Below are 8,071 nucleotides of genomic sequence, written 5' to 3'. Positions count from 1 at the left end.
GCAGTTGCCTTTTTTATTTTTTTTGTTTTTTGTTTTTTTTTTCCGGTACCGGGAATTGAACTCATGACCTTGCGCTTGCCAGGCAGGCGCTGTGCCACTGAGCTAAATCCCCAGCCCCAGCAGTTGCCTTTTTTAAACATCAATACCTCACCTCTGAATTTGTATTTTTTCTTGTTAACTATTTTAATTTGCTGGCTGGTATATAAAGATGTTTTAAAAATTCAGTTGCTTTTTGGGGTAATTTGAATTACTTTTTTAGTGACCGGGGTTCCGTTGGACAGTTTGCATTGAGATTGCAACGTGCAGTTTTTTTTGTAGTTGTGCCATCTTGTTGACATCAAATATGACTTTGATAATAAATACCAGTTCCTGAAAAAAGAAAGTTTACTATTGAATAAAAATACTTTCTTATAGGCAATAGTAAACGTTTGAATAGCAGTATAAATAAGTAGTATCTTTTCCATCACTTTGTTAATATAACAAATAACATTTAAAGGTTTAAAACATCAAAGTTTGTGTTAGTAATCTTATTTATAAAAAATATACAATGTAATATTTCGCAGACTACAGCAAAGATGCTCATGAGCTTTGGGATCATGTCTGTAGTGACTTAATATATGGTTTTCAATTTACATATGCAGACATTGTCACACGGCTAACAAGTACCGGAATGAACATTCAGACCATACTATCCGATGTGCACCAGTTACTTCTGGCTCCATCTCATGAGCACATAGTAAAATTTTCCATTTTGAAGACAATTTGACATGTCTAGAGTAAGAATATTATGCTAAAGGAAACTCCCATAATCATCCCCCAACTCTGTTCACTGGTTAGGTAGAGAAAAATAACTCTACCTAACCACTTCCTTCACCTTCTTTTAGCTTGCCTGATTCACCCCTCCCACAATACTCATTTTACACATTTTTAATCCCTCTAACTTCTCCTTTTTCCTCCACCTTTTCCTGGTTTCATTTTCCTTGTCATATAAATGAAGGTAAGAAGATATACTCTTCTCAACCCTCATGAGCTCATGGCTGGGACATGAAACTGTACAAACACGTGGAGACTAAACAATACATTATTGAATAATCAGTGGATTACAGAAGAAGTGAGGGAAGAAATAAAAAAGTTCCTATCTATGATCAAGTGACAGTGGAAACACAACATGCCAAAACCTCTGAGTCACAAGGAAAGCAATTCTAAGGGAGAAGTTTGTAGATATGAATGCACATATTAAAATAATAGAGCAATTCCAAGTGAATAACCTAAGGATGCATTTCATAGTCCTAGAAAAACAAGAGCAATCCAAATCTGAAATGTTGGGCTGGGGATATAGCTCAGTGGCACAGTGCCAGCCTGGCAAGCTTGAGGTTGCAAGTTCTATTCCCACTACCAAAAAAAAGAAAAAAAAAAAACAAATCTGAAATGTTTAGCAAGAGATTATAAAGACTAGAGCAGAAATTAATAAATGGAGACTTAAAAATAAAAAAGATCCATGAATCAAGGTATAGTTCTTTGAAAGGATAAACAAGATTGATAAATCCTTAGCCAAATTTATCAAAAAAAAGAGAATAACCCATGTGAATTAGAAACAAAATCACAACCAGTACCACCAAAATCCAGAAAGATATAAGAACCTACTCCAAAAACTTATACGCCAATAAATGAGAATCTACAAGAAATGGAGAAATTCCTGGACACAAATGAATTAACAAAATTGAACCAAGAGAATTTAAAAATCCAAATAGTCCAATAATAAGCAATGAAATACAGGCAGGAAAATAAAGTCTACCAACAAAGTAAGCCTAGGACCTGATGAATTAACTGCAGAAAGCTACCAGAACTTCAGGGAAGATTAACACCAACACTCTTCAAACTCTTCAGTGAAGTTGAGAAAGAAGAAGTACTGTCAAGCTCACTCCTGAACACTAGCACTACCCTGATAGCAAAAAAACTGGACAAGGACTGAAAAACAACATGAAAAAAGGAAACTACAGACCAATTTCCTTATTGAACATAGAGGCAAAATTCCTCAACAAGATACTGGCAAACAGAATGCAACAAACCATTAAAAAGGTCATATGTCATGACCAAGTTGATTTCATCCCAGAGATGGAAGGATGGTTCAGTATATAAAAATCAATAAATGTAATACTGTGCATAAACAAAAGCAAGGACAAAAATCACATGATCACTTCAATAGATACAGGAAAAAGCCTTTGACAAAATTCAACATCCATTCATGATCAAAAAAAAACAAACTCTGAGCTGGGTGTGGCAGCGCACGCCTGTAATCCCAGCATTTGGGAGGTTAAGGCAGCAGGATCATTGCAAATTTAGGGCCAGCCTGGGCTACAAAGTAAGCTCAAGGCCAGCCTGAAATGCGTAGTGAGACCCTATCTCAAAAAGACAAAAAAAAAAAAAAAACCTTCAATGAAATTGAGTATAGGACCTTATCTCAAACTGGTAAAAGCCACTTAGAACAAGCCTACTGCCAACATCACACTAAATAGTGAAATACTGAAAGGTTTTTCTCTAAAATCAGTAATAAGACAAGGATGTCTGCTCTCACCATTCCTGTTCAACTTAGTACTTGAAACTTTAGCCAAAGCAATCAGGCAAGAAAAAGAAATAAAAGGATTACATATAGGAAAGGAAGACAAACTGTCTTTATTTGCAGATAACATGATCCATTACATACAAGATCTAGGGCCAGGGATGTAGCTCATGGGCACAGCACCTGCCTGGCAAGTATGAGGCCCTCAATAAATAAATAAATAAATAGCTGGACATTGTAGTACATGCCTGTAATTCCAGCACTCAAGAGGCTGAGGCAGGAGGATCATTGTGAGTTTGAAACCAGCCTGGGCTGCAAAGTGAGCTCAAGGCCAGCCTGAACTGCATAGTGAGACTCTGTCTCAAAAAGACAATAAATAAGTAAATACTCTATTGAAAGACCTCTAGAATTATTAAACAAATTTAGCAGAGTATCAGAATACACAATAAACGCAAAAACCAATAACTTTCCTGCATACCAACAATGACTCCACCAAGAAAGAAATTAGAATGATACCATTCACAATAGTGTCAAGAAAAATTAAATAACAGTAAGACTTGGTTTATAGAACAACTCATTCCACTCATAACCTAAAGCATTTGTACAAAAGCGAGACAGAGACAGAGAGAAGAACCAGTTGTGATCATGTGACATCCATGGGTTCAGGGCAAATGCCTGATTTTCCCCCCATTTTAAGTTTCTGAGGACAGTTTCTAAATAATTTTTTCTTTTTTTTCTCTTTCTGAGACAGGGTCTCACTATGCAGCTCAGGCTGGCCTTAAACTCACTTTGTAGCCCAGGCTAGTATCAAACTCACAACGATCCTCCTGCCTGAGCCTCCCAAGGGCTGAGATTACAGGAGTGTGCCACCACACCCGGCTAAGTAATTATTTTCTACTAGACTTTTTTTCTAGTTGCATATTAGTCTGCTCTCAAAATGTTCTTGTCTATTTTTGATCTTACTCCTGCAAATTAGTACTACAATCACTGGAAGGCATCAATAAAAATTTGCAATCCTCTTTCATGGTTAATATCTAAAAGCCATGAGAGAATGGGAAATAGAGGGTCTAATTTTGATGGGATGAGAATGAGATGAAATTCTAAAACACAGAATAGATGGGAAGGCTTCGTGGTACCTGTGGGAAGAGACAGAGGCGGATGACAAGTCTCAGAAAGAGCCAGTAAAGTAGCTTTCTCCAAGGCCAAGGGACAATGTCAGAGGTACGAAAACTCCTCCCCTTTGACACTAACAGTTCAGGCTCCCTGAACCCTAGGTGCAGTGGGCGGGTGAGGAAGCCTATGCTTACCAAGCCATGCAGGTGGTTCTCACACATGCTGACCTTTGAGAACCCCTGAGATGGGTAAAAGCTTCTTTATATTTTTTTAGCAATTCCGATAGTTTGCTTGTTTAAACCCTTATAGATATTAAACCTACTAAAATGCTAATATAGTGGGCCCTTCATTCTCTACACCTTCCCTGTAGCAGATTCAACCAAGGCAGAGAAAAAGATGGCATCTACTGAGCTTAAAGACATTTTTCTTGTCATCATTCCCTAAGCAATAGTGTGACAACTGTTTACACAGCCTCTGCATGGTGTTGGGTATTTTAAGTTACCTAGGGAAGAATTATAGCGAACAGGAGTAGGCTGCCTCATCGTGCATGCGGTCTATGCAAATGTCTGCCCTCTTATAAAAGGCATTTAAGCGTTCAGGATTTGTCTCTGGGTGTCCTGGAATCAGTTTTCATGGATACTGGATGATAAGTGTAATACATTGTATTTTAAAAATTAATCTTTAAAACATTAAATTTATCTTGTTCAGTAAAAAGGAGTGGAGCTGGATCCATCACAGGGTGTCTGGTTCTTTTGAGGGGTTGGTTTTCTAAAGGAAAGGAGGCCATGACAGGGCAATTAGCAAAGAGAATGCACACGCATGCACACACACATGCACATGCGCATACATGCATGCACATGCCTGTGCCTTGTTCCGGGAAGCTCACAGCTGGTGCTGATTTATTTCAGCCACTTTTGTCTTTTTTGCTGTTGTTGTTCTTTTTGGGTTTTTTCCAGTACCGGGAATTGAACTCACAACCTTGAGCTTGCCGGGCAGGCGCTGTGCCACTGAGCTAAATCCCCAGCCCCCACTTTTGTCTTTCTCTGTATGAACTCTGCAAGTGCCCCTGGATCCATGGACCAAGAACCCTCAGCTATAAGTCTTAGAGATGCAAGGTGGATTTCTCAGGAAAATATTCACGAAGGCTGCCATGGTAATGCTTTCACATCCCCCTCCCCACTGGAATGGCCTTTCTGCCATTAGAATAACAAGAAGGAATAAAACGGCATTTAGAAAAATAGTGCCTGGCTGGAACAATTGTGGGTAAACTTGAAACAGGGTCATAAAGTGGTCAGGAATGAATATCTCTGTCGGGTGTGGCAGAGCACACCTCTAATCCTAGCACTTGGGAGGCTGAGGCAGGAGAGTCACTGTGAATTCAAGGCCAGCCTGAACTACACAGCAAGACTCTGTCTTAAAACAACAACCTCAACAGCAACAAAAAGAACAAAGAACTCAAAGCAACAAAAAGAACAAAGAACTTAAAGCTGGATAGCTGAGGGTTCTTGGTCCACGGATCCAGGGGCACTTGCAGAGTTCATACGGAGAAAGACAGCTTTGTATATGGTGATATACACCTGTAATCCCAACATTTTGAGATTATGAGGCAGGAGGACTGCAAGTTCAAGCCTAACTCAGAATAGTTAAGTGTCCTAGTGAGATTGTGTCTCAAAATTTAAAAAAAAAAAAAAAAAAAAAAAAAAAATGACTTGAGAAGCAGCTCAGCACAAAGGCCTTGGTTTCAATTCCCAGTACTGGAAGGAAAAAAAGAATAGGTTTGAATACACACCAGTTTGCAACAATTCTTTGAGTTTTAGAACTCTAAGATGCTTTTAAAATCATGTGGTCCTTGTCATTTTGCAGATGATAAATCTGGGGCCCTACAGGACAAGCCTGTGACATGCCAGTGTGGAAGAGACGTGGCCACGCCAACTCTCAGTCTAGGGTTTGTCACCCGTCTCCCGCGGAGAGTGTTTCCTGCAGTGGCAGCCAAGCAGGACCCGGAAGTCTCCGAAGTCCAGAGAACGCACTACCATGGGAGAGTGACTAGCCTGCCCCGCGCTCGCACACGTTTGCCAGACACAGGACAATGTATAAAATTCTGTGGCTACTGTTCTGCTCCTTTGTCAGCCCAGTGAACAGGCAGGTGTGGAGGGACCTCGTGTTAGTGACCTGCATGGCACAGCTGCTCTGGTTTTCTCCTCAGGATTTTCAGAAGCGCAGTGGTGGGAAACCCCTTTGCACGCCCCTGTCCTGTGCCTGGCGGGCTGTTCTCTCAGTCAGCGGCTTCCACAGCTTAGCCTCGAGGGAGGCCACTGTAACATCCTCAGGACCCTTGGTTGAAGAAGAAGAAAAGGGCGGTGTACAAATTAGTCATAAAGCCCTATTTCTACATTTCGAGGACTTTCCTCTATTCAAAATTAAGTCCTCTGGGGCTGGGGGATATAGCTCAATGCATAAGCGCCTGCCTGGCAAGTGCAAGGTCCTGAGTTCGATTCCTGGTACCCAAGGGGAAAAAAAAAAAAACCTACACAAAATTAAGTACTTCCTCTTTTAAAATTTTTTATATTTTTGGTACCGGAGATGGAAGCTAGGGCCTCACACACGCTAAGCATCCACTTTACCCCAGCCCCGTTCAGGGTTTCCAACAGTTTTTCTCCTTATAGCAGGGTTTTTCTTTTTCAGGGGTTGGATGGCTGGAGGTTGAGCCCAGGCTCTGCACACGCTCAGCGCCCACTCTACTACTGCGCTCTACCCCCGTCCTCTGTCTCTTATAATGTCCTATTTCAAGATAAAATGACAGAAAGAGATGATGAAAGTCGTTTAATTAAATGGTAAAATAAAAGACTGACCATTACCCATATCTTACTATTCTTCCTTGGTATTTCTAATCCCTGAAAACCAAATAATCTGTGAGGACAATGTCTCCAGGCTGTTGCTTTCTCGAGAAAGCCTTCTTAACTACATGTGATGAGGAGCCATGTGGTTTTCTCTCCAATTACTTGTGGGACGATGTTATTGCAACTCATAATGAAATGAATTACTGAAAAATGAAATGCTGCGTGGATGTTGTGGTAATGGCCAGACCCACCCAGTCTCTGCATTTATCTTGCCGCAGAATGTCAATAGACCAGCCCTAGCCTGCAGGACAAACGTCTGTTTATAAGTCTCCTAGTCTAAGCTATGCTTGTCGCTGCCAGCCAAACGGATGAAGCTGACACCTACCAGTCAGCCGGGGCTACAGAGAGATTACCATGAGGCTAGTTCTGATTAGCTGAGGTTGGGTTGCAGTCCATGCTTTGACCAGCCACCAACTGAGATCAGAGATAAACAAGGATGGAGAGTAGTCCTTCTGCTGGAGAGAAGGCGGAGGAAGGGCAAAGAAAAAAGATCCCCCTGGTTCCAGAAAATCTCCTGAAAAAGACGAATGCTTCTCAAGCCCACAAAGCCACCCAGGCAAAGCAGGCACTGTTGGCAAAGAAGGACAGGAAGGTAAAAGAGATCAGATTAAGCGACTGGATTCTTTCCTTCACAATTCCTGGCGACAGCAGCTTGACGGGGTGTACACGAAACGACTAGAAGTGAAACCTCGAGCTTTGGAAGCACCTGGTGAACATTCCTTGGCCTTTGTTGTCCGCCTCCAAAGTATTAACAGGGGGAGTTTACTACTATGGAAGACCATTGCAAGACTTCGCCTGAGGAAACTGTTCAGGGATGTTTTTGTTAAAGTCACTCCCGGAACCCTCAAAATGCTGCGGATAGTGGAGCCTTACGTGACCTGGGGATTTCCAAATCTGAAGTCTGTCCGGGAACTCATTTTGAAATGTGGACAGGGCAAGGTCAAGAATAAGACCTTCCCTCTGACAGACAACACTGTGATCGAGGAGCACCTGGGCAAGTTTTGTGTCATTTGCCTGGAAGACCTCAGTCATGAAATCGCCTTCCTGGAGGCGCATTTCCAAGAGATCACAGGCTTCTTGCGCCCCTTCCACTTCTCTGTGGCTCGGCATGCTACCAAAAACAGGGTGGGCTTCCTCAAGGAGATGGGCTTGCCTGGCTATCGGGGTGAGCGCATCAACCAGCTCATCCGCCAGCTGAACTAGTTCCAGAATATCAAAGCACAGTGCCTTGAGGCATGTTTTTATTTTTGGAACTGTTACCAAGTATGCTCAGAGGAGATGATTTCTGCTTTCAGAGACTGGAAGGAAGCAGTCAGGGAAGGGACAGGTTCTGGTCATGGAAGGCACCTTTCACCACTGCGCACTTTCAAGGAAAAGTTCCACTGTTTTCCACATTGTCCTCCACTGCCACGGAAACCACCACATGCTGTGGAGGAGGGAGTGCTGTTTTGTTGCATCTTCTGTCCTGGGGGTTGGTGTTGGTGAATGAATAACCTGA

At 41.9% G+C, this 8,071-nt stretch overlaps 1 pseudogene; it reads left to right on the top strand.

Annotated features, from left to right (window-relative positions):
* The first annotated feature begins 7,009 nt into the window (after positions 1-7,009).
* On the top strand, positions 7,010-7,786 carry LOC102018905 (annotated as a pseudogene).
* The last annotated feature ends 285 nt before the right edge of the window (positions 7,787-8,071 follow it).

The sequence above is a fragment of the Chinchilla lanigera genome, unplaced genomic scaffold, assembly GCF_000276665.1.
Source record: "Chinchilla lanigera isolate Chin_1 unplaced genomic scaffold, ChiLan1.0 scaffold00064, whole genome shotgun sequence".
Lineage (NCBI taxonomy): Eukaryota > Metazoa > Chordata > Mammalia > Rodentia > Chinchillidae > Chinchilla > Chinchilla lanigera.
The sequence above is the reverse complement of the archived record's forward strand: the minus strand, read 5'-3'. Positions and strand labels throughout refer to the sequence as shown.